Genomic DNA, 6,187 nt, shown 5'->3' with positions numbered 1-6,187 from the left:
TTGTTTAAAAAAAATTCTTTCAGGAAAGGAATACAAAGGAAACAAAAACCCTAGCATCACCCTCCAGAGTCCTCAAAAAAGGTGGCAGTGACTGGCTCAAGAATAGTAATATTGTAGAGGCATCAGATGGCAAATAAAACAAATGCATATCTTGTGCTGACAGTGACATATTCCAGGAAAACCGAGAAGTACAAGGAGGAGTCTTCAGCAAGGCAGCGAAAACAGATCAACAAACAATAGACGAATGTCTTGAAAGGTGTGCACTCTGTTAGTGAGCTGGATTCAGCCACTCCACTCCTAGGCATAATGCACGTTCTATGTTGCACAGCATAAAGCTGCAAAATCTCCTGCCTGTTAATGTGTGATACAAGTGGAAGAAAGTCATTAAAACCTCAAAAATGGAAATAAAAACTGTTGCAGTGTATTATGATAGAGGAATTCTAAACTCCCAAAACCAGATTTAGAGATATGGTAATTTAGAGCGCAGGGCCCAATTTGGAGACATGTGGTCTTCTGACATGATGTAGATTAACCAGACCCAGGTTATGGGAATCTTCCTCTTTGCCTGCTTTCTGAGCCACGTTGAAACTGGCAGAGGCAATAGGAGCAGCCAAGGCAAGCACAATTTGGGAGGAAGGAAGGGCATACATGCTTATCTTTCCTGGCACATCCCAGCCCACATAGAAGAAGGTGGGCAGCCATGATGTGGCACTGATGTGTGAAATTTGTAGCTCTCAAACTTTGACTATTTCCCACAGTAAAAATGTGTGCTTTTGTTTCAGTGACTCTGGGAAATAATAATGCACAATCCAGAAATGGGTGGTCCTTCTTTTTTAAACCCTTCTGTGCCATGTGCACCCCTTGCTGGTACCCTGAGTCACCCACAAAGCTCCTGTCAGTTTGGAAACATTCGCACATGTGGTTTCTGAACAATAATGACATTGAGAACTGAATACATATTCTGCTTTACTTCTTCCTGGGAGGGAAGTGTGCTACATATTTCTCCTTTTAAAATGCTCCCTGTGTGCATGAGCAAACCCCCCCATTGTTCTAGAACAGAAGTGGAGGACATTTTTCTGCTGCTTTTTCTTTTGAGCAACTTTCCATGCCAGTAGTGGGTGAGTACAAAGGCAAAAGTGGGCAAAGGAACAAACATGGATTTTACCTTTCTACAGCAGCTTAGTTTTCTACACACCCACCCACCCACCCACCCACCTTTCTGTTCTCCATCCAAAGCAAGCAAAAAGCATAGTTGGAGTTCACAGATGCCTTCCAGCCAGGCACAAACATTCCATGATGCTGCAAAGGATGAACCAGTGAGAGATGTGGCCTGGGAAGGAGGAGTGTGCCTTGGCAGGGGAGTGTGGTCTGGGCAGAGGCCTGAAGGTCAGCTAGAGAGGCCTGGGGGACTGCACTTGGCTCCTGCCTGAATTTCTCCATCCCTGTCCTACAACTATCAATAATCTTCTATGCTAAATGCTTGAGCAGGTCAGGGGACGTGACTGAGAAGCCTAAGGACAGCAATGTTTAGATATTCATGAAGCATAGAATATTTCCATATAACTTCTGACTAATTAGTGCCCATTTGCAAAAGGGTGAGCTGGGTTGAGTTGTCCTTCACAGTGAGTTCCTATATAGTCATACCTTGAAAGTCGAGCGGAAGTCCGTTCTACTTCTAAAACCAAATCATGGCTTCAGAAGCTGCGGAAGCCCCATCGGACGTTCGGGTTCCAAAGAACGTTCACAAACTGGAACAATCACTTCCAGGTTTGCGGCGTTCAGGAGCCAAGGTACGACTGTACAAGGTAGCCAACGCGTGGCCCTCTAATATTGTTGGATTACAAGCCTGGGGTGGATGGGGTGTTAGGAAAGGGGTAGTACCTCTGGTGCAAGACAACATCACGCTCCTTCTGGGGTAGTTTGTCCATCTTTGGTCCCCACCCTGCACTCAGCTCTCCACTAGAACATGTCGGCATGTGGCGGTGGCTGCACCCCAGAAATGGCTTCAACTGGCCAGCTAAACCAAGTTAGGGTAGCCAATGAGCCTCAGTCCCTTGGTGAGTTAGGACTTGCCCTGCAGGCAAATGCAGGATCCGGCAGATTGAGCGGATGAGACCAAAAGCGGGTCCAATGGTCAAGAAGGCGGTTTCTGCACGTGCTGTAGAGGGAAGTGAGGAGGCTCGTCAGCTTGGGAAGGTAGCCTATCTAGGAGAAAGGAAACTGATCCTCAGCTTCCTCTGCCTTGTGGGACTTTTTCAGGAGACAAAAAGGCTAACTAGTAAATCCTACACAAGTCTGGAGTGGAGACCCTAAGATAGTTGGATGGCCTCTTGCATGCCTCCTTCCTGCAATGCCTGCAGCCAGACTGGTGCCAAACATATTGCTCTACTTTCCTTTGGAGCCCTAGAGAGGGGTCGTCATCTGGGCAGCCCAGGACCTCCATAAGCCCTGCCCAGACTTGTGCCCCAGAGAGGTCACTTCAGTTTGACTTTGCCACTGAAGGCACACACTATTGTCTCCCGAGGCAGACGGACGCCAGCAACTGCCCTCACCCTTCATCATTGATTGGGCTGGGGTTGATGGGATTTTGGAGTCCAACAGTATCTGAAGTGCCACAGGGTAGCTACTCTTGCTCTAAAATCTTACATAGTTCTTCATTGTCGAATTCCTATAATTGTTTTTGTCGTTGATACCAAATGGTAAAAAATTTTCACAAGTAGAATCTGATCGGACCCAGCAGGTGGCACTCTTGTAGTGCGGGATTGATAAATGCTTGCTGCTGGTTTTTTAAATGCACAGTTCTCTTACTTCCATTTCCTCTCCTGCTCCTAGATAATTTTTCTGTATATACAAGAAAAGAGAGCTACGTATGTCTGCCTGTTAACAGCTATTGGGAGTGGAAATACTGTTTTCAGCGCAGCATTTGTACAGCTCAGCCCAGTCTAAGGAACAACATGCTGTGCTGCTTCCTCCTACATTTATGTGCCCAATAGGGAGCGGAGCTATATTGTGTAGTTGGCAATACACTTGGCTGGCTTCCTTTAGTAAGTGGATTTGTCCTTTTGGGGAAATGGTACATTTTCCATAGGCTCTTAACAGGCTATTAACATGGTTGCAGTCCTTAACAGCATTGGATCAGTTTACCTTCGAGATTGCCTTATGCCACATGTGCCATCGCATCATTTAGTGTGGCAGCACCTGCAGTTTGGAACTCCCCGCTTATTGAAATCAAGCAGGTGCCTTCACTGTACTCTTTTTGTCCCCTGCTTAAAACATTCTTGTTTAGACAAGTCTATCTAGCTGCTTAGAAAGTTGAGGTGATTTTAATCAGTTTTAGTATTTTCACTTCCGTATGTTTAGAAGTTGTGTTGTAATTTAAAAAAATCTTTTTTGTAAACTGCTCTGAGGTGGTGGTGGTTGTTTTTACAATTGAGCTGTGTATAATTTTTATGAAACCAATAAATAAATTTCAGATCTTAGAAGTATGGGAAGCTGTTGCCTGTATGCAGGGGCGTGGTTTGGTACTTAAAGGAGATTTGAAGCCCAAATTTCCATAAACGGGGAGTGCCTCTGAGAAAACTAGCGTTGGTGGTTGTCTGTAGTCTCACTGCCCTGTAAGCAAAGTTATTTTTAAAGGGAGGAGGGTGAAGGAGGGAGAACTGGGCTGCCCCAGCACTGCTTCTGCCTGCCTGTGTCCCAAAGAGAAGAACTGAAAAAGGCCTCTAGGTATGGACTTGCTTTAACTTTGGTCTGTTTCCCCTGGTGCTCTTCTCACAGTCTTGCTGTATTTCATGCCACAGAGAACCAGATGGACACAAAGTCTGCAGGGCAAAGGCTAGCTCTGCAAGGGGTGCCGAAAGTGACCCCCAAGGCCCTCGACTGAAGTCTGGTGAATGTGGGGCTATTCAGCTCAGCCTATTCCTTTCTGCTGTGGTTTTTTACTTTGCCCAAAATTCAGCACCAAGGAAAAAAAAATGCGGATCCGATGTCCTTTACTCAGAAATAAGTCTTACTGTGTTGTGTTCGTTGAGCTTCGCTCACAGGTGAGCGTGCATAAAATTGCAGCCTAATCCCACACAACTTTCCACAATGATTCAGTTTAAACAAATCTGCAAAAAATCTGGTTTCTGAGAGTTTCTTAGGCCCAACCATTCTTCAGCATATGGATACTTTAGCTGAGATTCCTGCATTGTAGGGGGTTGGACTAGATGACCCTTGGGGTCCCTTCTGTTATGTATTGAAGTTCTCACCCTGGCCACCAGGGGTATTGTGTATATAGTTTTCACTCAAGTCCACATAAGTTAATTTAGGCAGGAAACCCGGGGTTGTTGTTGCAGTGTTGACAGCCGGCTGCCTATAAAAGCAGGCCGGCTGAGCTGTTTGCAATTCAGTTCATTTCCAGCTTACTTATAAAGAATTACTTGGAGAAATCTCTGTGTCGTCTGCTATGTCCACTCACTACTTAATACCTTCCAACTCTACAATTCTACGATTCTATGTCTTTAAAGGTCTGAGGGTTCCTGGCGTTGTGTGATTTTGCCTTTGATTGCAGTCCTCTGACACCAAACCCTCAGGTAAGTGGTGGGCCCACTGTGTGCATAGGATTGCACTGTAAGCATTAGTATTAAGAGATACTTCAAGGCCATGATGTTTGGAAATAAAATAGGGGGAACTCTTACATTAAAAAAGAATACAGTCTCTTTTTCTCAAGATTATACCTACTACGAGGACCAGAAACAAAAACTTTTTTAAAAAAAAATGATCCGATGTATTTCATGCCTAAGTGAAAACAATGGTATTGTGAAAATCCAGGGTGGGAGAGCAGAAATAGACTTTTTTTAAAAAATGACATTTTTATTCTTTAAGGCAAGACAAATTCAGGGCATCACCCCAAAAAGGCATATGGAGGCGCTTCTTCCTCTTTAAGAAATGCACCTACTAGTGCCATCTTTCCACAGAGGAAGGTGTCTCTGGTTTCAAGCTGGGAAACGCCTCTTGCAAATAACATAAAAGCAACCCTGCAAGATCAGACCAAACAAGAGTTCAAATCCTTGGAAGCAAACAGGAGACAGAACATTTACTTGGGGTTTTTGGCTTTCTACCAAACTCCTTTCACTCGGCCCCTGAAACCACACAGAGCAGCCTTAGGGAATCCAGCTTTTAATTGATTTCATAGCAGTGTGAAATTGTCTTTTTACATGCTTTGTTCTGGCAATGGCACATATGCCTGGACCCTTAATAGTGCAATGCCCATTTGCAGTTATTCCAGGTGGTTTCTGTAATTTTGTAAACTAACTGGGTTTACTCCCAGCAGACCCTCAGTGTCCCTATTTTCCAGGGACAGTCCCAGATTTACAGAAGCTGGCCCGGTTTCTGATTTGATCCCAGAATGTCCCGCTTTTCCTTAGGATGTACCTATTTTCATCAGAGAAATGTCGGAGAGTATTGAGTTATGCAACCCCTGAGCCAAGGAGATATGTAACTGAGGACTGAGGATTGGAGTGATCATTCTGTGATCGTATGGCAGTGGACAAAAGTGTATTGTAACTTTGGAATAAATAAAATAAAAAGGAGATAAGTAACTGTACAACCTTTAGAAGACCTCTGAAGGAGCTTTGTACAGAGAAGTTTTTTAAAATAATTAATCATGTGTTTATGATTAAGAGAGCCAGTGTGGTATAGTGGTTAAGAGCAGTAGTCTTGTAATCTGGTGAACCGGGTTCGCGTCTCCGCTCCTCCACATGCAGCTGCTGGGTGACCTTGGGCTAGTTACACTTCTCTGAAGTCTCTCAGCCTCACTCACCTCCCAGAGTGTTTGTTGTGGGGGAGGAAGGGAAAGGAGAATGTTAGCCGCTTTGAGACTCCTTCGGGTAGTGATAAAGCGGGATATCAAATCCAAACTCCTCCTCCTCCTCCTCCTCTTCTTCTTCTTCTATACGGTATGTTGGAAGCCACTTGGGTTGGCTGGGGCAACCCAGTTAGATGGGCGGAGTATAAATAGTAAAACAACATTTTCATCGGAGAAATATTGGAGGGCATGCCCCAGGCATGTAAGAGTGTAACTTGTGTTATAGTTGGTGCAGCAGAAGAGTATGCGCAGCGGAAAGCTTGGGGGTCAGGAAATGCCTACACAACAGCAAAATCTGCATTGCTTAGGGCTGTGCTACAATATAGGTACTGGAAAGCC

This window comes from Podarcis cretensis, assembly GCF_951804945.1.
Source record: "Podarcis cretensis genome assembly, chromosome: 1".
Classification (NCBI taxonomy): Eukaryota; Metazoa; Chordata; class Lepidosauria; order Squamata; family Lacertidae; genus Podarcis; species Podarcis cretensis.
The sequence above is the reverse complement of the archived record's forward strand: the minus strand, read 5'-3'. Positions refer to the sequence as shown.